Raw genomic sequence first — 26,683 nt, forward strand, 5'->3', positions numbered from 1 at the left:
TCAATATCAGCTTGACTTCTCTATGCCCTGTGTGGTGTCTTCAGCAACAGGGCCTCACAATTAAGTTCTGGAGAGTAACCAAAAGCAATAGTAATAGTCTGTTATGTTTGGGAAGACGAAGCCATGAGATCTCACTGACCAACAATTCAAAAAGGTAACCCATACCTGACACTGAGGTTTATTTTGGGAGGGGGAATTATGTTGTCTGATAGAAGCATTGCTTCTCTATTGTAGGGTAACACCATTTAAACTTCTTTTTTATATGTATAAGTATATTTTAGGAAGCTGTTATGGTAGTAGGTTGCTACATTTCCTTCTCAAAGGACTTTAATGTTAGATAACCCTCCATATATCCCCAAGAACACATACAGATGTTTAAGAGGTGACTTCTTAGATCAGTCTACACAGTCTGAAAGCTTAGAAGCTGGGAAACCTGTTGCCATTCTAAGAAGGAGATAAGACAGCCTCTTCTAAGACTAAAGGCCTAGAAGCCCCTGGGAGGATTCTTGGTGCAAGTCCACCTTCCAAGGCTGAGCAAGCTGAAGTCTGATGTCTGTTCACCACAGCAATGGTAAGAGATGTATCTGGCCAGGCGGTGGTGGTGCATGCCTTTAATCCCAGCTTTTGGGAGGCAGAGGCAGGCGGATCTCTGTGAATTCAAGGCCAGCCTGGGATACCAAGTGAGTTCCAGGAAAGGCGCAAAGCCACACAGAGAAACCCTGTCTCGAAAAGCAAACAAACAAACAAACAAACAAACAAAAAGAGATATATCTGTTCAAGAAGAAGTAAGCATGTGTGTGAGCCTCCTCCTTTTACTTTTCTGTTCCTTCTAGGGACTCCATCTATAAGACAGGGCTTCCCACATTCGAGTTGGGTATTCTCACCTCTATTTACTGGTACATCTACCAATGTTTCTGTGCAAACAGCTACACCCAGAAGTACGTTTGACTAGTTTTCTAGATGGCTCTCGATCCAGTCAGGCTGTCAACCAGGATTAATCATCATGGAAGTCCTCATCCACCTGTCCTGTCTCCAGGACAAGCACTGGCAGTTGCTTTTGGTAGTTCCTGTTTACCTCAACCCCCACCAGAAAACTCTCAGCACCACTGTAAGATGGGAACAGACCAGCTGTGCAGTGGGCCCTGAGTGGGTAACCTCTGCTAGGGCCCCAACCTCCTTTATGGAGAAGACTCGTGGACATCTCCTCTCCAGTGGCTGGGAATGGCTAAGTGTGGGATGGAACCAGAGACACATTCATCTGCCTTAAAGGGGTAGAGAAGCAAGAGGGGAGAGAAGAGTGTGTTTGTCTCTCAGGGGACAGTGGGTCAGGTTGACTATTGCCCATAGTGGCTGGAAACAACCTATTAAAGGGCTCTGTTTTTAGCGGCTGAGGCACTGAGAGGGTCGTGTGCTTGCTGCTTGTTTTCTAAGCTTTGCTTTTTGAAGGGGAACCACGCCACCTGTTCTTGCTCTCCCCCACCCATCCGACAAGTCCAGATGGAAGTTTCCACAAGTCTTTTCCATAAAGACAGTAAAGTGTCCACCAGAAAACAGGAAGCAGAGACAGAGGCTGGAGAGGACAAGGGCAGGAGAATAGATGGGCAAATGTTTTGCCTATGTGCTATCTTTCTGCTGCTAGCTACAGGAGACCCACAGTCAAGCAAATTCTGTCATTAGTTCCTGTCTCTGTTTCAGAAATCAATATTAGGTAGTTCTTCTTGTGCACCTTGGACACCGCAGGCATGTCTGTCAACGGCGCTCTGTGCTCCCTGAGAGCGGCCATCAGAGGACTCCCCCAGGGCTTGGGAAGGGATGGGAGGCCAGTTCTTCTGTCTTGCCTGCCTTCATTTTTTTTTTTTAAAAAAGAATACTTTCAAACAATTTGAAAAAGCTTCCGGCAGCTGCTGGGCTCTGTGTCTGGCTGGTTGCGCACAATCCGCTAGATAACCATCCCCTCTAGCAGGAATCTAGTTTTGTGTTCTGAAGCATGAAGTTTTTGCTTAAGGAGATGACAGGGTGGCAGAGCCAACCAGAGCAGGAAAGAGTTCTGGTGACCAGGTGTCTGTGGGATATGATTCAGGTCCCTGTACTTTACTCTGTGGTAATAGTGTACCTGGCTTCTTGAATGTAGCTTACTCGTTAGTGTGGGTGAAATAATAATGATAATAATCTTATTTTCATGCTTTGAAATTCAAGCAAAAATGCTTTTATGGCGTTGCATTTTTGTAGGCTGGCCCCTGCTGAGTCAAGCTTCAGCTGAAATTGTGTCAGTGAGTCTAGGAGAAAAAAAATCCTCTCGTTCCCATTGTCTTACACTGTTTCCCTGAATGGTGCATGGTAAAGAGCCTATTGAGAAAAAGTATTTGGTAACAAAGTCTATGGAGGGAAAAGAGGGAGAATATAGAGGTTGGAGTGTTAGAAAAGCCATGACCAGTCCCTAGTCCAGCCCCGCAAACTATGGATGGATAGATGTAGGTGAGATCTCTAAAAGAGCTATTGTCTGTGGCTGAGAGTTGGGCCCCAAGCAGTGTTCTTTATCTTCGGCTAACCTGGAGGATATGGGCACAGTGGGTTAAGGCAGAAGAAGACAGATTGTGTTCAAATGTTAACTGGCTCAAATATTAAGAAACAGTAGTCCAGGCAACTTGTAAGTCATATTCAGTTACAATCGTCTAAGACTCACAAGTCATCTCTATTTTACTACAAAAAAACAAACAAACAAAAACTGAGGTTCCAAAGGTCAGTGGTCCTGGATAGACGACACAATGGTTGATCTAGATTTCCTACTTACAGGTACAGCACCCTTTCAGCTTTTGCGTAACACCTCGCAAGTCATACAGTGCTGTACACTACAAAAAGGGAACTTTCTATGTATTTCTGAAAATCAACCAGGACATCAGGGAGCTACCAGGGGAAATTCAAACTGGCAACTAAGCCTAGGTGTGTCACAAGCTCATGAAGAGGTTGGAGCAAAAGGAGCTTACCTATGTAACTTTGCAAAATGGCGTTTTGACTGGATACTGTAAGGCTACAGAACAAAAACACTGTGAGGAGACACTGAACTGCAGATGGTAGATTTCTTTCTCTTTTCTCACAAAGATGTAAGCCAGCAATTCCAAAGCTACTTTATGTGTCTGCTACAAGTGAGCAAAAACCTTAGTGCAATTTAGTCAACAGGAGACAGGTTCTCAAAATTAGAGAAAGAGGTAAGGAAGGAAGGAGGATGGCCAGGATGACCCCTGGAGTAGAATCAGATATGTCAGTATGAATACATGCACATGTACTTATAGACACATGACCATACATGCATATAGACATATATATGCATATATATGAAATATATAGGCTTATGTTGGTGAGTATACGTACATATCTTTCATAGTTGTAACTATGTAACTACCAGAAGTAGTTGTTAGCAAATAGTACATTTAGCACCTAGATCTTGGTTTCTTTGCCACTGTTCTATAGAAGGAACCAGGGGACCTTGATGAATTTGTTGATCACAGAGCTTAGAAAAAGAAAATTCTGGGCCTGCTTGGAATATCTTGTAATAACAGAAATTAAGTAGGAGAGATGGAGCAGGGGGAGAAAGAGACAGAAAGGAAGATAGTAAAATAAGACCTGAATGCCAAAAGAGACACAGAAAGGGAGATAGTAAAATGAGACCTGAATGCCAAAAAGAGACATAGCACTCATCTCAAAGACTTCCCAGGAGACAAATCTGCAACAATTTCAGCAACAAAATAATTTCTTCAAGAATTTTATAACATAAAGCATTAGATAACTATCATTAAGTCCTATTGGCACAAATGACTGAAAAACAAATGGAGGACAGAGTAAGTCTGAAAAGACACTAAATAATATATGTAGATCCCCACCTTTATGCAGGCAGGGCTTAGTAACTTATTTCCGAATGATACAGTATAGAAGAAAGGGATCTGGGAAATGTAGTTCACACCAGCAGTGAGCGTTTGATGAATGGAGAGTCCTTTGGCATGAGTGACTGAAGGGACTGTAGCCAGCCTGGGTCTGGCAAACCTGGCCTTGTCCTTCTCTCCATTCCCTCTGCCTTGCTGAAAACCATTAGATTTCATTCCTAAAACTAGTCATCAAGGTCTATTCCCTTATTTGGGCCACTTCCTTCTCTTGAGGCTGACTACCAAGGTCCAGGTATCAAAGTATTGAAGGCCAGCAATCAAAAGCCCCCTTTGGCTCACCTAATTAATATACCCAATTAAAATTAAACACCTTATCCTGCCACAAGGTTTCCCCTTTTATCTTTAAACCACCATTTTCCTATGGGCCACATCTGTCTCCTCTCTATCCAGAGGCAGTCCTTTATCCCCCTCCAGGACAAATACCCCTGTCCCCTCTCCCGTTCCCTTCCCCCTCTCCCTCATCCTCTATCTCCTGTCTTTGTCTCTTATTCCCTGCCCTCTGTCCCTCTGGGGTAAATAAATCTCCTTTGTGCTGAGACTCTGGTCTTGGGGTCCTGAGCTGACACTGATCTCTTAGAGTGATGAGCGGGCCCCTTACTACTGTGCTCTTCTCAAATCTGTCACTCCAGTAGGCTAATTGTAAAATGTCAGGCAAACATACATTGAGACATGATTGACAAAGTTACTGACACATAGTCCTTAACCAGGAAGGTCATGAAAAACAGGACAAGAATGAGAAACAGTCACAGATTGGAGAAGACTCAGGAGTCATAAGGACTAAATGTGATAGGCTTTCCTGGACTGGATCCTGGAGCAGAAGAGCAAGACATTAGTTAGAAAAATTGCTGACATCCAAATAGAGTCTGCACTTGAGTTAGTGTATCTTACCAATATTTATTTCCTCCTTTTGAGAAGTGTGCTGTGGTTATGTAAGATGTTAACGTTCAGGAAAGCTGGGTGAAGACTACACACGAACATTTTGTTCTAACTTCGCAATTTTTCTGTAAAGCTAAATCCAAAGTTAAAAAAAAAACTTTTTAAAAATAACTGAGAAGCCAAAGCATGAAGAGAACTGGATAACCACGTAGAATAAATAAGCAAAGAATCATGGAAAGTTGGATGGGAGACACAGCATTCCTCCAAGGGTTTACTCCTCCGGATAGTTGTGTGGGTCAGCTAGCTTATGAACACTTTCCCACAGGGAGAGGCTGAAGTCTGTGGGTGTGGGGACATCAGAGACTACCCTCAAAAGTTTGAGATTTGAGAGATTGTGAATCCATACATGATGGAGTAAAGATTCTTAAATGGGGGGAGATGCTTTCAAAGAACAATTTATATGAATTTTAAAAATAGGCTAGTGATGCTAACTTTTAATTATCCTTTTCTTCTATGAGATGAAGGCTTTGTTATTACAAAAGCTGGGGCTCTCATTTATTGAAAATGATATGATTGCAGCTTCTGCCATGAGTATAGAAAAGGCTAGGAACCTTCTCAATCCTTTCAAAGTGTGATATCTACTTGTGTCTTCCTTTGAAGCATGAAAAATAACTCAAATTTCTCCTACGTTGATGGCATGCTAGAATATCGTTTGTTAGCTTCCTTTGTGTGTGTGTGTGTGTGTGTGTGTGTGTGTGTGTGTGTGTGTGTGTTAAGCACATCTCCTGACAGTCTCTATCATTTCCCCTCTGTGTGACAGTGTGAGCACCATGGGTACCACACACTGGATTCCCTGGGAAACAGACTAAGAGTCTCTTGGATTTGTATGCAAAAGGTTTCTGGGCATGTGCTTTTAGGATTAACAGCTCTGGATGGCAAGGAAAGCATACATCAGCATTAAGAAGTCAAACTGTAACACAGTTATGACAGAGACCTCAGGCTCCTGCAGGCGATACTGAGGCTGCAATGGCTCTGTACGAGAAGTTAAGCAGAGATAATGGGGTTCTACCCACAACTAGTCAGTGGATATATGCTAGGCACAGTCTAAACTTAATCAAGGAGCTCCCTTAAGCAGGTGAAAACTACTGGGGAAGGATTTAGGTACGAGTTGTCGACAACCAAAGCCAGGAGCTAAACGAATGTGTACCTTGATCCTAAAAGGGACTCTCAGAAGCATATCAAAACATCCCACACAATCCTACCATTGCACCATTTATAGACTTTCCCAGACGAACAGCTGCTCAGCCTTTGACTGGTTTCTTTTCAGGAAAAAAACAAACCCTCACAATATTGTTTTGATTTGATTGTTACAAAGTAACAGAGTTCTTTATGCGCCTTCATAATCCTTTGTTTGGGCTGGCCCTCCTCCCTTGCCTCTCGGATGTCTCCTTGACCCATTCCAGTCTCTTTATATCCTTCCATTCCTAACATTCCTCCCTTTCATGTCCAACCCTTCCTTAAAGCCTCTCCCCCTCTCACGATCCCCTTTGTATTTGCCTGCACTGTACATGCGCACGCACACAAACACACACACACACACACACACACACACACACACACACACACGAAGCTAGGCTCTGAATATGAGAGAAAACATGCATTCTTTATGAGACTGGTTTGCCTCATTTAACGCAATCGTTTGGGTTCTTATGCATTTTCCTTTTCTGTGGATAAGATCCCTGTGTGTACCACAATCTACTACCTATTCATCTGCTGATGGGCATATAGGTTGATTCCATTCCCTTATTATTGTGAATAGAGCAGAAGTAAACTCAGATGTGCAGGTATCACTGTGGTAGAATATGGAGTCCTTCAGGTGTATCCACAGGAATTACACAGTTAGACAGTTTTAGTGTTTTGAGGAATCGCCACACTGATTTCCATGGTGACGGCACCTGTTTACACTCCTGCTAGCAGAGAGTGAGGGTTCCTTTCCCCCATTTCCCTGTCCTCACCAGAAGTCCTTGTCGTTTGTTTTCTTGATGACAGCCATTCTGTTAGAGGAAATGGAACCTCACAGCAGTTTTAGTTTGCATTTCCCTTCCAACTAAGGATGTTGGATACTTTAACATTTTTTTTTTCATTTCTGCTTTTGAGAACCATCTGCTGAACTCATTGGCTGATTCGTTGTTTGGCACCTTTGTTCATTTTTGGTGTTTAAATTTTGAAGTTCTTTATATAATATAGATATTAACCCAGGTCTGAAGCCTACTTGGCAATTATTTTCTCCCATTGTGTAGGCTGTTTACTCAGCCAACAGTTTCTGTGCAGGAACTTGTAATTTCATGTAATCCCATTTGTAAACTCTTGGTATTGTTTCCTGTGTGTTTGGGACTCTGTTTAGGAAGCTATTGCTTATGGGCTCCTTTTTCCCAGTGTATGTATTTGATCCCTTTGTCGAGATTAGGTGGTAGCTACAGCTCTGTGGGCTGATTCTGGATTTCCTATTTCCTTCCTTCCTTTGCTCAGCACGTCTGATTTTGTGTGGTTGCTGCCGGTATCACGCTATCTTTGTTACTGTGTGTACACCCTAAGGTCAGACATTGTTACGATTCAAGCAGTGTTCTTTCTCCTTAAAATTGCTTTGGCTAGCTTTGTTTTTCCATATTAATGTTAGGACCTTTTTTTTTCTAGTTCTGTGAAGAATGCCATTGCCAGTTTGATAGAGATTGCATTAAAGCTATAGATTACTTTTGGTAGTAAGGCTATTTTTACAATATTAATTCTACCAATCCAAAGTCGTGAAAGTTTTTCCATCATTTAATGTCTTCTTCAGGTGTGTTTTTCTTTATAGAAATCCATCACCTCATAAGTTTATTCCTGAGTATTTTCAAAGCACATCACTATATCCAGCTTAAAGCTCTTGGGAATAAGATATTTTTCCTAGTTTGTTTCTCATCAAGTTCATTGTTGATATTTATAAAAGCTGTTCCCGTTTGGTTTGTTGATTTTGTCTCTTGCAACTTTATGGAAAGTGTTTATCAGATCTAAAAGAGAAAATATGCAATGTGAAGTTAGTGAAATAAGCTATAGCTCCCATCACTGTAGCTGATTTCAAAGTCATGACTGACAATTTTCATTTCTTTCCTTTGCCAGCCATCGTGTATTCCCTATAATCTCAGTAGCATCTCTGATGACTCTACTGGTTAATAAACCAGTCCTAATCCCTGAGTGTTCTGAGACACTGATCACCATGCCTGCATAAAGGCATGGATAATTTTTTATTGTATTTACTATGAAAATTGGTCATAGGAACATGAAGAGATGCCCTGATGGAACACTTGTGTGCCAGAGTATTTCTTGTCCCCATTGTCTAATCAATGTCTCATCTCAAGCTCTATACCAATGATGACTGCCAGGATAGTGACTCCTTTCCTTGCTTGTGGTTTCATGGCATAAAGAATACAAAGTGACTGGGGGTAGTGATTATCTTACAGATAACCAGAAAGATTCTTACTATTTCCCCTGGTAGAAATGATCACTCATTCCGGAACCAGCAACTATAGACTTACAAAGCTTAGAACTACAGGGACAGATAGGAAAACATCTCTAGATCACTGAGAGTAATATGATGCATGCATTCTTACACATGTTCCTGGGTGCATAGCACATTGTTGATTTCTATGTGTTGCATCATGGAGGCTGATATCTATTCTGTTATGGTATCTACTCCAGGATTATCAAAGAGTTCTTCCTTGTCAAAAACACATTTCAGGGGCTCAGGATATGGCCTAGTATGTAAGAGTATTTGCTCTGCAAACACAGGACCTGAATTGAAATCCCTAACACTCATACAAAAGCTGAGCATGGTTACATGTGCCCACACCACCAGCATTGGGTGGAGATAGATAGATCCCAAGAACTCATTGGCCATCCAGCTTAGCCAAAAAGGTGTTCTTCATGTCCATTGAGAGACTGTCTCGTGGCAATAAGGCAGAGAGTGATAGAGGAAGACATGTAATCTGGTGTCATGTACCGGCTTCAACATGGGTCCATCTGCACATTCACATATGTGCCACACACACACACACACACACACACACACACACACACACACACACTAGTTGTTCCAGAAACCCACAACTTTGAAGTGTCAGGAATTATACACTGTAGCAGACCCTGTATTCATGTATACACTGCTGCTCCTCCTTTGTAAGAAATGAGTTTCATAGTCTAATGTGCAATCTTGTGTTTGTAAATCAGACACTGTAAGACAAACTCATCCTCAGAAAGCATGCCAGCTTTAATAAAGATAAATAGTGGCTTCATTCAGAATGGAAGGGGTCAGGATAATCAACTGTGACCACATAGCTGGTTAGTCTCTTCACGGCAGAGAATCAGGGAATTACAGCATAGATCTTTAAATACTACAGCCTTCAAGCAATAACATACTATTCCATGTCTAGTACAAATGTCTTTCCACAGTATGATTCTTCCTTCCTTCTTTGTCCTTGTACTATTGTTGTTATACACTTTGTGTGTGTGTGTGTGTGTGTGTGTGTGTGTGTGTGTGTTTGTGTGTAAAATCATAGACTGCATACTATACTGTTATTGTTTTGTTTAAACAACCAATAATGTTTTTATTTAAGCAAGAAAAAGTCTATATTTACCAAATCTTTCATTCCAATTGCCTTCTAAGGTCATTTTACTTTTGCTGTAACCTCTTTATATTCCACTAATGCAAGTCTGCTGGGATGGATGATGTCAGCTTTTGTTTATCTAAATAATCTTTATTTCTTTTGAATCATGGATTCCAGTTTTGAAGTTGTTAAGGTTGTAGTTTTTCTCCCCCTTTGCGTGTGGTTAAAATGTTGCTCCGTTGTCTTCTTGCTGGCATTAATTCTAGTGAGAAATTAGCTGTTAGGCCTGACTTAGTTCATTTATATGTGTCTTTATATTTCATTGTCTGCTTTAAAATTTCCCTCTTCCTTTCTCTATCTTTCTGGAAGTCAACATGCTAAATAAAGCAGGGACATAGTGAGTCCTCTGGCTATCTGTAAAATTCTAGACATCCTTGCATTTCCCAGGAGTAGCCACACTCATCTCTCCTGACTTCACAGGAGACAAAGCCTGTATATCAGCTCCATGAAGGAGATTAGCACACAGTTAAACAGACTTCCCATTGATGGTGTCATGACATGGTGATGACCTCAGTCAAGAAAGGCAAACCAGACCCAAAGAAGAAGGCAAGCTAACAACAAAAGTTATGCCAGAGACATAAACAGTGTATTTCATTGTGTTGATGATAATACACAGATCATAGGAAACAACCAAGATAATATGAGCAGTTCTACTACCCTGACCACTTGCAGAAGACCATATAAACTTACATGCAGAAAATTATTGTATAATTCCCTGAGTATTTGTTTTAAAATTTAACAATTTTCTGGCTGCCCCAGTTTCAGGCCAGCAGGGAAGACTCCTGCAGGTAGGCCTCCCCACCAAAACCCCCGTCAAACTCTGCCATCTACAAGACCTACTCCCTACCCCAAACCCACTCATCCCCCTGTGACATCAGAGGCTTCCTGAGACACAGAATCTGCCAGCTCCAATTAGACCAAGAGCTCCATTGGACCAAGAGTGGCCCCCTGAGACACAGACACAGCAAGCAAAGATTGGACTGAGAGAAGCTCCCTCAGACATAGACACCTCCTATACCTATTGAAGGAAGAGATGAGTAGATGCCAGTGCAAAAATATATACAGCAACATAAAGAGCAATATGTCACCACCAGAACCTAGTGGTTCCACAACAATAAAACCTGAACATCACAACATAGAAGAAGCAGAAGAAAGCAACCTTAAAAAAAAAACTTTATGAAGATGATAGAGGACCTTTAAACTGGAAATGAAAAACTCCCTTAAAGAAACTGAGGAAAAGATAAACAAAAATGGAAGAAATGAATAAATTCCTTAAAGAAAGCCAAGAAAACCAAGAATAAAACAATTAAACAGGTGAAGAAAACAGTTCAAGACTTGAAAATTAAAATAGAAGCAATGAAGAAGACACAAACTGAGGGAATGCTGGAAGTAGAAAATCTGAGTAAATGAACGGGAACTACAGATGCAAGCATAACCAACAGAATACAAGAGATGGAAGAAAGAATCTCTGGTGTGAAGAATACAATAGAGGAAATAGATTCATCAGTCAAAGAGAACACTCAAGCCAAAAATGTCATAACACAAAAAGTCCAGAAAAATCTAAGACACCATGAAAAGGCCAAACCTAAGAATAATAGGGATAGAAGAAGGAGAAGAATACCAACTCAAAGGCACAGAAAATATAATCAACAAAATCATAGAAGAAAACTTTCCCAACTTAAAGAAGGAAATACCTATGAAAATACAAGAAGTTTACAGAACACCAAATAGACTAGACCCCCCAAAAAAGTTCCCTTGAAACATAATAATCAAATCACTAAACATATAGAATAAAGAAAGAATATTAAGAGCAGCAAAGGAAAAAGGCCAAGTGACTTATAAAGGCAGACCCATCAGAATAACACCCGACTTCTCAATGGAGACTCTGAAAGCCAGAAGGTTCTGGACAGATGTAATGTAGATACCAAGAGACCACGGATACCAGCCTAGACTACTATACCCAGCAAAACTCTTCATCACCATAAATGGAGTACACAAGATATTCCAAGACAAAACCAGATTTAAACAATACCTATCCACAAATATAGTCCTACAGAAAGCACTAGAAGGAAAACTCCAAGGAAGTTAGATGCACCCGCAAAAACACAGGCAATAGATACCCCACAGCAGCAAATCCCGAGGAAGGCAAATACATACACACTACCACCAAAAAAAAAAATGACAGGAATTAACAGTCACTGGTCATTAATACCCCTTAATATAAATGGACTCAATTCACCAATAAAAAGACATGGACTAACAGAATTGATACAAAAACAGGATCCATTCTTCTGCTGCATACAAGAAACACACTTCAATTTCAAAGACAGAACCTCAGAGTAAAAGGTTGGGAAAAGACTTTCTAATCAAATGGACTTAAGAAGCAAACTAGTATAGCTATCCTAATATCTAAAAAAAATAGACTTCAAACTAAAATCAATCAAAAGAGATTGGGAAGGATATGCACTCATCACAAGAAAAATCCACCAAGATGAAGTCTCAATTCTGAACACTTACACCCCAAATACAAGGGCACCAACATATGCAAGGGAAATAATAATAAAGTTTAAATTATACCTCAAACCCCACACACTAATAGTGGGAGACTTCAATACCCCATTTTCACCAATGGACAGGTCTGCCAGACAAAAACAGAGAAATAAGAGATATAACAGATGTTATGACTCAAATGGACTTAATAGATATCTACAGAACATTCTACCCTAACACAAAAGAATATATCTTCTTCTCAGTGCCCCATGAAACTTTCTCTAAAATCGACCACATACTTGGTCACAAAGCATATCTTAACAGACACACACACACACACACACACACACACACACACAAAAAAAAAAATTAGAATAACCTCCTGTGTTTTATCAGACCACCCTGGCTTAAAGTTAAATTTCAACAACAACAAAAATTACAGAAAGCCCACAATCTTGTGGAAAGTAAATAATGCTCAACTGAATCACCAATGGGTCAAAGAAAAAGTAGAAAAAGAAATTAAAGACTTCCTAGAATTCAATGAAAAGGAATGTACAACATACCCAAACTTACAGTACACTATGAAAGCAATGCTAAGAGGAAAATTCGTAGCACTAAATGCCCACATAAAGAAGTTGGAGACATCTCACACTAGTGACTTAGCAGCACACCTGAAAGAAAGCTCTAGAACAAATAGACTCAAACTCACCCAGGAGGAATAGATGCCAGGAAATAAAGAAATTGAGGGCTGAAATCAATAAAATAGAAACACAGAGAACAATACAAAGAAGCAATGAAACAAAGAGTTGGTACTTTGAGAAAATCAACAAGATAGACAAACTCTTATCCAAACTAACCAAAAGGCAGAGAGAGAACATCCAAATAAAATTAGAAATGAAAAGGGAAACAAAACAACAGACAATGAGGAAATCCAGAGAATCATCAGGTCATACTTCAAAAACCTGTACTCCACAAAATTGGAAAATCTAAAAGAAATGGACAATCTTTTGGATAGATACCACATACCAAAATTAAATCAAGACCAGATAAACAATTTAAATAATACCAGTAACCACTAAGGAGTAAAAACAGTCATTGAAAGTCTCCCAACCAAAAAAAGCCCAGGATCAGATGGTATCAGTGCAGAATTCTACCAAAATTTCAAAGAAGAGCTAATACCAATACTCTTGAAATTGTTCCACACAATAGAAACAGAAGGAACATTGCCAAACTCTTTTTATAAGGCTACAGTTACCCTAATACCCGAACCACACAAAGATGCAGCAAAGAAAGAGAATTATAGACCAATCTCCCTCATAAACATTAATGCAAAAATATTCAATAAAATACTGGTAAACCAAATCCAAGAACACATCAAAAAAATTATCCATCATGACCAAGTAGTAGGCTTCATCCCAGAGATGCAAGCATGGTTCAACATATGAAAATCTGTCAATGTAATACACCATATAAACAAACTGAAACAAAAAAAAAAAACACATGACCACCTCATTAGATGCTGAAAAGCCTTCAACAAAATCCAACTCCCCTTCATGATATAGGTCTTGGAGAGATCAGGAATACAAGGAACATACCTAAACATAATAAAGGCAATTTACAGCAAGCCAACGGCCAACACCAAATTAAATGGAGAGAAACTCATAGTGATTCCACTAAAATCAGGAACAAGACAAGGTTGTCCACTCTCCCCATATCTATTCAATATAGTACTCAAAGTTCTACCTATAGCAATAAGACAACAAAAGGAGATCAAGGGGATACAAATTGGAAAGGGAGAAGTCAAGCTTTCACTATTAGCAGACAATATGATAGTATACATAAGTGAGCCCAAAAATTCTACCAGGAAAGTCTAACAGCTGATACACACCTTCAGTAATATGGCAGGATACAAGATTAACTAAAAAAAAAATCAGTAGCTCTCCTATATACAAATGATAAATGGGCCAAGGAAGAAATCAGAGAAACATTACCCTTTACAATAGCCACAAATAATATAAAATACCTTGGGGTAACACTAACAAAGCAAGTGAAAGACCTGTATGACAAGAACTTTAAGAAAGAAATTTAAGAAGATATCAAAAAACGAAAAGATCTCCCATGCTCATGGATAGGTGCAATTAACATAGTAAAAATGGCAATCTTACCAAAAGCAATCTACAGATTTAATACAGTCGCCATCAAAATCCCAACATAATTCTTCACAGACCTTGAAAGAACAATAGTCAAATTCATATGGAAAAACAAAAAAACCTAGAATAGCTAAAACAATCCTGTACAGTAAAGCAACTTCTGGAAGCATCACCATCCCTGACCTCAAGTCTATTATAGAGCTATAGTAATAAAAACAGCTTGGTATTGCATGAAAACTGACATGTGGACCAATGGAATCAAATTGAAGACTCTGACATTAATCCACAAACCTATGAACACCTGTTTTTGACAAAGAAGCCAAAGCTGTATAATGGAAAAAAGGAAACATCTTCAACAAACAGTGCTGGCATAACTGGATGTCAACATGTAGAAGATTGAAAATAGATCCATATCTATTGCCATGCACACAACTCATGTCCAAGTAGATCAAAATCCTCAACATAAATCCAGTCACACTGAACCTAATAGAAGAGAAAGTAAGAAATAGACTTGAATGCATTGGCACAGGTGACAACTTCCTAAATATAACACCAGTAGCACAGACTGTGAGCAACAATTAATAAATGGGACCTCCTGAAACTGAGAAGCTTCTGTTAAGAAAAGGACATGGTAAAGAAAAAATGACATCCTACAGAATGGGAAAAGATCTTCACCAACCCAACATCTGACAGAGGGATAATAACAAAATGTATAAAGACCTCAAGAAACTAGACATCAAAATATCAAACAATCCAATTAAAAAATGGGTTACAGAGCTAAACAGAGAATTCTCAACAGAAGAATCTCAAATGGCTAAAAGACATTTAAATAATTCATCAACATCCTTAGTCATCAGGGAACTGCAAATCAAAATGACTCAGATACCATCTTACACCTGTCAGAATGGCTAAAATCAAAAACACTGATGACAGCATATGTTGGAGAGGATATGGAGCAAGGAGAACACTCCTCCACTGTTGGTGGGAGTGCAAACTTGTATAGCCACTTTGGAAATTGTATGGCAGATTCTTAGAAAATTGGGAATCAGTTTACCTCAAGACCCAGCTATACCACTCTTGGGCATATACCCAAGGAATGCTCAATCATACTACAAGGACACTTGCTTAACTATGTTCATAGCAGCATTATTCATAATAGCCAGAACCTGGAAACAACCTAGATGCCCCTCAACTGAAGAATGGATAAAGAAAATGTGCAACATATATACAGTGGAGCATTACTCAGCAGTTAAAAAAAAAAGACATCATAAAATTTGCAGGCAAATGGATGGAACTAGAAAATATCCTGAGTGAGGTAACTCAGACTCAGAAAGACAAACATGGCATGTACTCACTCATACGTGGATACTAGATGTAACACAAAGGATAGCCAGACTACAACTTACAGCTCCAGAGAAGCTAGCTAATAAGCAGGACCCTGAGAGGGATGCATGGATCACCCTGGGAAGGAGAAGTAGATGAGATCTCCATGAGTAAACTGGGGGTGGGTGGGCAATAGAGGGTAGGGGATGGGGGATGAGAACATAAGGGAACGAAGTGGGAGAGCAATAAAAGAGATTCCTTGATAGAGGGAGACATCATGGGGCTAGGGAGAAACCTGGTGCTAGGGAAGTTCCTAGGAATCCTCAAGGATGACCCCAACTTAGACTACTAGCAAGAGTGTAGAGGGCACCTAAGCTGGTTTACTCCAGTAATCAGATTGATGAATATCTTAACTGTCATTACAGAGCCCTCATCCAATAGCTGATGGAAGCATATTCAGAGATCCACAGCCAAGCACTAGGCCGAGGTCCAGGAATCCAGTCAAAGAGAGGGAAGAGGGATTCTATGACCAAGGGGCATCAAGATCATGATGGGGAAATCTACAGAGACAACCAAACCAAGCTGGTGGGAACTCATGAACTTTAGACCAACAGCTGTAGAGCCTCCATGGGACTAGTCTAGGCCCTCTGCATAGGTGAGACAGTTGTGTAGCTTGGTCTGCTTAAGGGGCCCCCTGGTAGTAGGATTAAGATTCATCCCTGGTGCATGAATTGACTTTTTAGAGCCCAGTGCCTATGGTGGGACACTTTGCACAGCCTTGACGCAGGGTGAGTGGCTTGGACCTGCCTCAACTGAATGTACCAGACTCTGCTAACTCCCCATGGGAGGCCTTACCTTGTTGGAGGAGGGGAATGGGGGGGGGGGTTGGGCGGGGAAGGCTGGGGGAAGCAGGAGGAGGAAAGAGAGGGGCATCTGTGGTTGGTATGTAAAATGAATAAAAAGTTTCTTAATAAATAAAACAAAATTTAAAAATTTTCCAATCAAAATAAAAAAATAATTCTCTTTGTCACTAGTTTTAACCAAATTGATTATAATGTGCCCTGGAGAATTTCTGTTTGTGTTCTGTTGTTTTTGCTGTTAGTTTGTTTGGAGTCTGTTGAGATTCATGTATGTGTGGGCTTATGCATTCATCAAATTTGGAAAATTTTTGGTTGTTATTTGTTGAAAATTATTTCCATGCACCTTTCTTACTCCTATGGGGACTCCAGTGTACCATTAAGTCTTCATCTCAGCCACTGTAGAAGTATCATTGGTGTCTTTGTATCTTCTACACCTCTGTTTTATATTGTCTTCACTCTGGCATTTGCTAGGCCCTATCTCATTCACGTCTGCTGCTCAGAAACCAATGGCCTTTTTCTCCTTGATGTCCAGTATCTTTAAAACTTGATTCAACTATTTCTTCTCTATTATCATATTTTTTTTTCTGATAGGGCAGCAAATCTAGTCCCTGCTAATATTTCTGGGCAGCAAGTTGAAATCCCAACTGGCTTCTTTTAAAAATTCCAATCTTCTATAAATGTAAATTTTGTGGTAAAACATGACCCATTAAATCCTTGGGACCTCAAGACAGATACTTATGGTTACCCACAATAATTAGCTATTATCATTTTTCCCTTGCTAACATAGCCTCAGTTTTGTTTGGATAGGAATGTCCTGAGCCTCAGGGAATATAATAATTTGCTCTAAGCTACTGGAAAAGTCAATGTTATCAAGGTACAGATACGTAACACTGTGTGCTTGAGAATTTAGGGAAAATAGGTCTTCCCAGATACAGCAAAGAGCTGAGATGGGGCAAGGCTTTGTTGTTCTTCTTGCCCCTCCCCTATCTTCTACATCTCTATTTGACTTGACATAGTCAGTCTTCATTATGGCATCCACTATGTTCCATCTCATTTGCTCCTGTTTCTCAGAAATCACCGGACTTTGCTCCTTGAGGTCCAATATCTTTAAAGATCATTGTTTCATCTATTTCTTTTGGGTTATCACATTTGAGAGAAGATTTGATGGCTGCATCTGTGCCAACCCACTTGCATCTCTGTGCTAACAACTAAGAATAATGTCTAATACATAATAAAAGCAAGAAAAGCATAAGTTGATTCCTATATTAAGAGCCATTATTGGGTTCGTCTTCCTTTCCTAAATTATATGAGATAATATATGTTACCAGTATTTAGGCCACTGCTTTTCCATAACTTGTAGCCAAATATAGCCTGCCTAAAACCTGCTTCTTTCATGGTTCATTCTCTTCACTTTTTAAATTTATTTGTTTGTTTGTTGTGTTTGGGTGTTTTGTCTGCACATTAGAAGAGGGCATGTGATCCCATGGGACTAAGTTATAGATAGTGTGAGCCTCTATCTGGGTTCTGGGGATTGAACTCAGGACTCCTGGAAGAGCAGGAAATGTATGATTCATTTTCTTAAGGTTACCTGTTTGCATCCTTCTAGAGCAGCAAAGATAATGTTCTGGAAGTGAGAGTTGCCATCAGAGGGAGCGGAATCTCAGATTTCTTACTTGGTGGTTTTTTTTAAAGGAATGGCATTATCTAGCCAAGATTGCAGGCAGAGAAACCCAGGAGATTTTCCTCTTACTGGCAGGGTTCTTTAACAGACTTAGGCTATAATAAAAATGTGCTCATAGAACAACCTGATGTGGGTGTCCTTAGAAGGAGAGAACTGTATTGTTCTGGACTGGAATACTAACTTCAAGTGGCTTTGATCCACAGGGACCAAAGCTCTAGCCAAAGCTACTTGAAATAATATTTATTAATATAGTTCTATCATAAATAATATATGCTATTAATATGACTTTAAATAATTTATAATTCTAGATTTACATAATAAATAATACATAAATATGTAATCATTTCATGAAGTCATGAGAAATTAGTAGTCATGAAGGAAACTTAACCTATTAACACTCTACAGGAGAGAAAGGCTTACAAGTGGTCAGGCCGTAGTCAGTAACGGTTTGTATTATCTCTGCCAAGAGAAACACCAGCCTTCTGTAAATTATTTGACTTATATGTCTTATGACTGCAGAAAGGTAGCTAGGAACAGACTTTTCTGTGCGTAGCTACCAAAAAGCTTCCATTGGTTTTATAATGTTGTTTTTTCTAAAGGTCTCTAACCCATCAATAATTGAAGGACTACAACAGAATTGCTTACTAAAAATTAAGCAATGCAAGCCACTGCCATTGACTCAACCCTTCCATTTCTCTGGGGATTTGCTTCTATTGTTCCATCTAATCTTCCTGGGAGCTTTCTGTAGTAGACTTAATTATCCCCACTTTCTAGCTCAGTGCTCAATGAATAGGAGAAGTTAGAGTAGAGGTTCTCAACCTGTGGGCTGTGGCCCCTCTGGTGGTCAAATGGCCCATTCACAAGGGTCACCTAAGACCATCAAAAATATCAGATATTTACATTACGATGCATAACAGTAGCAAAATTACAGTTATGAAGTAGCAACAAAAATAATGTTATGGTTGGGGGGGGGTCACCACAACATGAGGAACTGTATTCAAGGGTTACAGCATTAGGAAGGCTGAGAACCCTTGGGTTAGGGAATTACCCAAGTCACACAGCTGCTATGGCAGGGACATTTTTTGGCTCTTCTGTAATTACTGTTTGCTTGTTTCCTTTGCAGTCACTATCTTGTCTGTCTTGAAGAAAAACTTGAATGCAGCTTTTCTCTGTGGATGAAGATTTGAGATATTCTGTCTATTCAAATTCAACGAAACTGAAGAGTCTCTGACTCTGCTGTGCACTCAGCACTGTGCTAGGCCCTCTCAGGCAAGTGAGGTCACTTGTCCTTTGCAGTAAGCCAATGAACCTATTGGGTATTTATATCTTCACTGTACAAAGCAGGAAACTGGGGCTCTGGAAAATTGAAGAAGCTTGCCCAAAGCCTTCGTTCTGGACAAGCTGAGTATTGAGAGTTAAAATGACAATTATCTCTCAGATTTCATCTCTGGCAAAGGGAATCTTTTGTTTTCATATTTTAATGTGTTTTTTTAAACCTCTTTTTATCTTTTTTTGTTCCATTTCCACTCCCATTGATCCCCTTCCTCTTCCTAATGAGTCTTCCTCTACATTCATGTCCTCTCTCTCTCTCTCTCTCTCTCTCTCTCTCTCTCTCTCTCTCTCTCTCTCTCTCTCTTCTCTCTCTCTGTGTGTGTGTGTGTGTGTGTGTGTGTGTGTGTGTGTGTGTGTGTGTGTGTGTGGTATCCAGTTAGTTTGACTGGGTTTGCTTATAAGAGCATAGGTTAAGTGTTATTCATGGAAGCATGGGCACTTTACCAGTGGCTACACCACTGAAGATGCCTCTCCCATACTAACTAAGCATTAACTAACTGCTTATAAGTCCTCAGAGAGGGGCAGGGCCTTGTGAGCCTCTCCCAAGGGGGGATGTTAATCCCAGGCTCTGGGTTGTTGCTGGAGAGCTTCTCTCCAGGTCCCACCAAGCCCCGCAGCCCCACAACCCACGTATAAAATAATCACTCAAACGCTTATATTACTTATAAACTGTATGGCCATGGCAGGCTTTTTGCTAACTGTTCTTATATCTTAAATTAACCCATTTCTATAAATCTATACCTTGCCACGTGGCTTGTGGCTTACCGGCATCTTTACATGCTGCTTGTCCTGGCGGTGGCTGGCAGTGTCTCTCCCTCCTTTTTCCTGTTCCCTCAATTCTCCTCTCTCCTCGTCCCGCCTATACTTCCTGCCTGGTCACTGGCCCATCAGTATTTTATTTATATAGAGCGATATCCTCAGCACTGGATCTCCCTCAGGGAGCAAGCCCCTTTAGAACACTGTTTTCTGACCTTCAGAAATATGAACAGCTTCCTTCTTAATAGGAAAGATAACATTCCAGGAGTGGAGCTTGTTGTCGAAAGATTTGAGGGTAAATTTTCTATTTCTTAAGTTTTCAGTAGGCTGGTGCTATGAGCAGACTCGGGTACATCAGTAGCCAGGCCACTCAAGGCTCTTTAATAAACACTCATGTTCCCAAATCTCCCTGCTCTACTCTCCATAAAATGTAGTTGGCTTAACGTCCCTATTCCTCAGAGAATAACGTGTGTGGAAATTGTACTCTGAGATCAGTCCTTCTGGGAAAGGTACAACCTGCTGAAGAGGTACTGAGAAAGGCTGAGACCATAAATGTTGATCCTACCCAGGAGAGTAAATATAAACTGCCTGCCTCTTCCAGGCTGAATCATAGCTTATCAAGCACACATTAAACCTTTAAGCTTTTTTTCTCTTAAGTAAGAATAAATCTAAGTTGACTATTCCAGCGTACGTATTTGTTTTCCCTACACCGTCTATAAACCATGTCCAAGGTGAGGATTTATAAGCCTGAACAAAAACTAGCAAATTTCTGAGGATAACGGACAGCTATAACAGTTCATGACAAGACAGTCACAACAAAGGAAATGCTATGCATTAAGTGATTTTTCCCTGCAAATCCTTTATATGTACGTCAAGCTGTGTACCAGCACAGCGAAAGGGAATAAATCAAAGGCAATACCCACATAAGAAAGGGGTTTTAGGCAAATGCTATCCTCTATGCATAAATCAAACAAATAGTGATTGAAAACACCCAAAGGAACAGCACAGATTTCTATGGAGTTTTAGCAATAAAGTTATTTTTGCAAATTGTACCACAATTTACATTGATGAAACACTTTACAGTTATTTGCTTGTGAATTCTGAAGACATTCCTGGCAACTAGTTCAATATCATTAGTTAATTAGCCAAGGTAACTGAAGCAAAGGATTGTTAAGTAACTTTCCCAAGGTCACAAAGCCAGATGTGAGCTGGGTAAGGCCTTCTTCAGAATTTCTGTTCCCAGAGTCCTGAGCTAGAGTCCCAAGTAGTAGTGCTACTAGAGGCCTCTTAGTGACTTCCTCAGTGATCCCAAGAAGGGAGAGGCAATTGAAGTAGACAATATTGGCCAGGCCTCCTGGTAGTAACTCTAGAAGTACTGCTGGTGTTAGCCTTTCAGGTAGAAATGCAGGTTAGCATGTCAGTGTATGCCTATGGGATGCCAGCACACCTCTGTGATATGGCCTCCTGTGTGGTGGTCATGACAATAAATTCCAAACTGTGGTTCTCTGTCCAGGCTGAATACGTAGAGGACTTTAAAGTAAGCCATTGTCCCAGGGCCACAGGGCTAGATGTCTGACATTACAGCTTAGATAAGGATATTGCTTAGAAAGAATAAACAAAGATCTAAGTTTCACTAATACATTACTAGAGTTGAGACCCAGAATATATGAGAATCCTTCCAGATTTGCAAAGAGCAGTTGGGTAGGCTGTTTACCATACAAGAACACCTAACCAAAGGGGCAAAGGAGAGCTGAAATCCAGCCTGTGCATGGTGTGCTGAGGGAGCACTCACTCTAAAGAAGTCATCTTTTGTCAGGTTTTCAGAAAGGAGGTCTTGGGCCATTCTGCTGTTCTTCCATAGGAATTGTTACATGTTCTACAAATTCTGTTTTCAGCTTAGTTTTAGGCATTCAGTAAAAATTATATTTAGCATCCACATATGCCGGCACTTAGTGTACATTGACCATGCAACTGTATAGTAACCACTGCTCCTGTATTGTTGGATTTCCCCTTCCCAGTCTATTGGTGAAGACATAGGATTATGCAGGGAGTTAGCTATGGCTGTATATACACTTAGTGTTGAAAGACTTCAATGTGAATAGAGGAAAAATGGATGTTCAGTATTCGAGTGACTTCAACCACTGTACCTCCCTCCCAGCCTCTCTCATTCCCTTTCCATTCATTAGCGTGAATAACTACTGAATCCCTAGGCCCCTACTTGTCAGTGCATGAAACCTTAGTCTTGCAGTCTAGAAGCTGTTTCTCTTATTTCCAAACATCTATTTGAAGCTGAGTCCTAAAAGCACAGTTCACATGTTTGCCAGAAATAGGACCTCTGCTGAGCAGCATGGAACCTCGGTCATATATCTACCATCCATGGGCATTCCATGCTCTGCATATTTGTCTATCCATGTTCCACACCATAGAAGGGACTTCCTGAGAATGGAACAAAATGATCTTTTCTAATCCCCCAAGACTATGTATTCTGTTGATCCATGGTATGTGATCTACACATATTTAAATAAATGAGTAGTTTTCTTGTGTTAAAAGTTATACCCATTTCTCTAAACTATAAGAGATTCACTTAGAAATGTATTTCAAGATAAATATTTTTTAAATGTCAATGTAATGATGCCTAATGATAATCTGCTGTACTCATAGATTTGTGCCTAGCCCAGCTGTCATCAGAGAGACTTCATCCAGTACCTGGTGGAAACAGATGTAGAGATGCACAGCCAAACATTGGGCTGAGCTCTGGGAATCCTGCTGAAGAAAGGAAGAAAGGATTGTAGGAGCCAGAGGGGTCAAGGACACCACAAGGAAACCCACAGAATCAACTAACCTGGGCTCATAGAGACTGAACCAACAACCAAAGAGCCTGCAAGGGACTGATCTAGGCCTTCTGCATACATATGACAGTTGTGTAGCTTGGTCTTCTTGTGGGAATCCTAACAGTGGAAGCAGGGACTGTATCCAAGTCTTCTGCCATCTTTTGGGACCCTGTTCCTCATACTGGGTTGCCTTGCCCAGTCTTAATACAAGGGAGGTGCCTAGGCACCTTACTGCAATATGATACACCATGTTTGGTTGATATCCATGGGAGGAGGTCTGCCCTTTTCTGAATAGAAATGGAGGCGGAGTGGATGGGGTGGGGTGGGGTGGGGCAGAGGGGAGGTGGGAAGGAGGGGCTAGGAGGAAAAGAGGGAGAGGAAACTGCAATTGGGATGTTAAAATAATAACAATAATAATAACAAATCATTAAAAATATTTTTAAAAATGGAGCTCACAGAGCTCCATTCCACCCATGTTTTGTTGCCTTCTGCTTCTCATGTGTGAGCTTTGCCTGGGCTTGTGGAGGCTGAATGGTTTGATGAGAACATGTTCATTCTGTCCCAACTCCCACTTCCTCAAAATCAGTCACTTCAGTGAAAAAGAGACAAGGGGAAAAGTCAAACTCTTTGTTAGTACTTGGCAAAATTAAACAACTGACTTACTAATGAAGGATTTCTATTTTCAACCGTTTCAATAGCTTCAGGCAAATACTTTAACTAAAGTCGGTATGGACCTTGTTTAGTCACAAATGCTGGTTTAACTTTACCTCTGTCGAGTTGACTCAAAGGGGCACCAGGAAGGGAAGAGCCTACTCAACAACCTGACAATGAGGAGGGAAGTTTTCCACTCTGTGTGGGATTTTCTCCAGGACATTCGGGAAAAGGACAAGAACTACTCTCTGCTAAAGAGTAACACCTTATAGAAGAGACCGAAGCCAGCAGACTGTGCTATTACTCTTGAAGCATTCCTAGATTACACAAGCATTCAGTTATTAATTTGCTTTCTCTGGCACAAATCCCACCGATCCAACAGAACTGAGCATGTGTGGGTGCCAAATCTGCATTTGTGATTCTTTTGTAACCTTCTGAAGCCAGATCTTAAAACAAGAATCACATAGCTTTGAACCTGAAACCTCCTATGTCCCCAATAAGCGTGAAAGAAAGATAGTTCTCTGACATCCGGAGAACGCCTTCACCTCTTCTTACCTCCCTGCCTGCCAGTTTTCCACGCCCACCAGCCTCCGGGTGACTAATAGGCACCACCTGAACATTGACTTTCCTGACTCCTGACCATTCACTGTAGTTCATTTCACAGATGAGGAAACTGAGGCCACATCCCTCACAGGGTTGCTGGAGTCTCCAAAGAGATCACTCATTGAAATGGCTTTTACCTGGGCTGACTCAGAGGTGCTCCGTGAATACAAGGTAGCCCATCCTTCAAGCTGCCCATGCTGACACACTGCCTCTCTGGAATTCTGTGGACGTTCCTCCTGCCTTTCCCTCTACCTTTGTCACTGTCCTGACTGCCCTCAAGTCCCAAGCCATGTCTCTGTCTCACAGCACCTTACTCATTAGACAGTCAATAAATGTTGTTGACAGACTGGCTGGCTGCCCAACTAGCTGAGATGGCATCTTTGACCAAGGACAAGCGCCCTTCAGAGCCTTTATTTATTGCTTAATGTCAAGTGATGCCATCAGCATGATATAACTTTTCCTGAAATGCATAGTGAGATTTAAAGAAGTCAAAATTATTGGAGAGTATTGACAATTATCACTAGCTTATCAGCAGCACTAAGGCTTGAGTAATGTCTCACAGATGCATCTAATCGTGGCTTTAACTAACTGTCTTCAGTCATTATAATGACATTTATATGCTTATGAGGGAATTTTTAACTGTGGTGTATCTCCTGTTACTTTAATGTAGTAAAAAGTCAAAAAGTAGGTGCAAGAGCCAATTTTATGCTTTTTAATAAATGATGAGAATAAACCAACCAAAGCATACCCCCCATATGAATATATGCTTTCTTTTTGGCAAATTGTTAATAAACCTTGGAACCAAAATGAAGGCATCTATATCCCAATCTGCATACATCATCATTTTCACCTATAAGATTTGCAAGACGATGAGGGAGAAATATATTTAAGTTCTATCAGGCCTTTGGGCAGCTTTTACTTTAGTAAAATATCAGATGAACACACACACAAACACATACATCAAGAACATAGTAAATCTAGTTTTATGAAGCTTATGAAATTATGAGATGGTTTTGAGTTTTAAAACAGCCTACCCATTTGTCAGTTGTTCCTGCTTGCCATAAAAAAAAAAATCTCCATCCCTATTTCTTTCTAAATACTCCCTTAGTACTGCCAGTTGGGTTATCATGGCTTTGCACTTTTGTTTTTCTGTTCATTTGGGATAAAGTCTTTGAGTGTAGCAATATTATTGAACTCATTTCTGCTTAGGTCTCAAGTTTCCGTAGCTGCTCTATTACCAAGTGGCAGTGCACCCCATAGGCACAATAAATAAATAATACAACACCGAAGCTCTAACAAATCACAAAATACATTATTAAAAAATTAAGAAATAAATATCCCCCCTCTTACTTAAATAGAGATTGATTTTATCATGTGGAATGCTGAGGAGAGCTGCTGTGAGATCTATTAAAGCCTGGGGACATGCAAAACGCTCTGGAATGGGCATTTTGCTCCCTCAGCTGGAGGGGGAAAGCCCTTCCACTGAATGGATGTATTTGTGAAATGGAAGCTGCTATTCTCTGTTTGTCCACAAGCCAGGTGTGATGCACTGCTGGCTTCATCGTGTGCGGGCAGTAGGACCTCCAGGACACATCTGTCTTTCCTAAGCACAAACCATTAGTCCGAGCTCAAGTGATGAAGACAAATGCTTTTCAGAAACTGAAGTTGGAGAGGTACCGTCTCTCTGCTTTAACTTTCGATCTCGATGCTGGCTTCCAAAAAGATGTTCTCAACCCAGGATTCTGCCAAGCATCCTCCAAAGTGTTTTACTGAATGAGGAGAAGATGCTGCAGGATCGGTACACAAGGTGGGCATTTCAAGAGGGAAAATTAAACAGGATCTGTTCTCCAAAGATTTGCAAATTATCTGCACATGTAGTCCCTAGGCTCCCAGGAGGTTGCCCTGTAGATTTGTGTAAGACCTAGTGATTCACCAGCTCCATACAGCCATGAAGATAGTACCACAGTCTCCAATCTTACTTTGCCCTGAAGAGTTTAACGTTTCTTGGTCCTAACCTTACATGTTCTGGAACCTAGTCAGTCTTGCTGATTTCCCTGCATTCTGGGAAGACACTCAAGACCTCAACATAAGGTGGGGGGGAGACTAACAAATGATGCCATCTTTTCTCCATTGTAGAGTTATGCAACAAGTTTATCCTTGTTACATGTGGAAAGAACCACTTCGTCTGCTGACCTCACTGCTCTCTGTAAAGGAAAACATCATCCTTTATAGGCTCAAACATCCTCCCACAGCTGAGAGACTCTCTACCTATGGAATAATTCACAAAAGACTACCAGAAATAGTTTACTTGCAGTGAGTCAGTCCATTGACAACAAGGGGTAAAGAAACCCTCTAATTCCAACGGTTCTTGGAAGCACCATTTGCCAGACACATGACAGTCAAATGATTAGGCACCTTGTCTATCCTTTTTAAGCACATAAGGAAATAAAGGGAAGAAACATGGTTAGGATTCAGCATTTGATTTTCCCATT

The sequence above is a fragment of the Peromyscus eremicus genome, chromosome 11 (genome assembly GCF_949786415.1).
Source record: "Peromyscus eremicus chromosome 11, PerEre_H2_v1, whole genome shotgun sequence".
Classification (NCBI taxonomy): Eukaryota; Metazoa; Chordata; class Mammalia; order Rodentia; family Cricetidae; genus Peromyscus; species Peromyscus eremicus.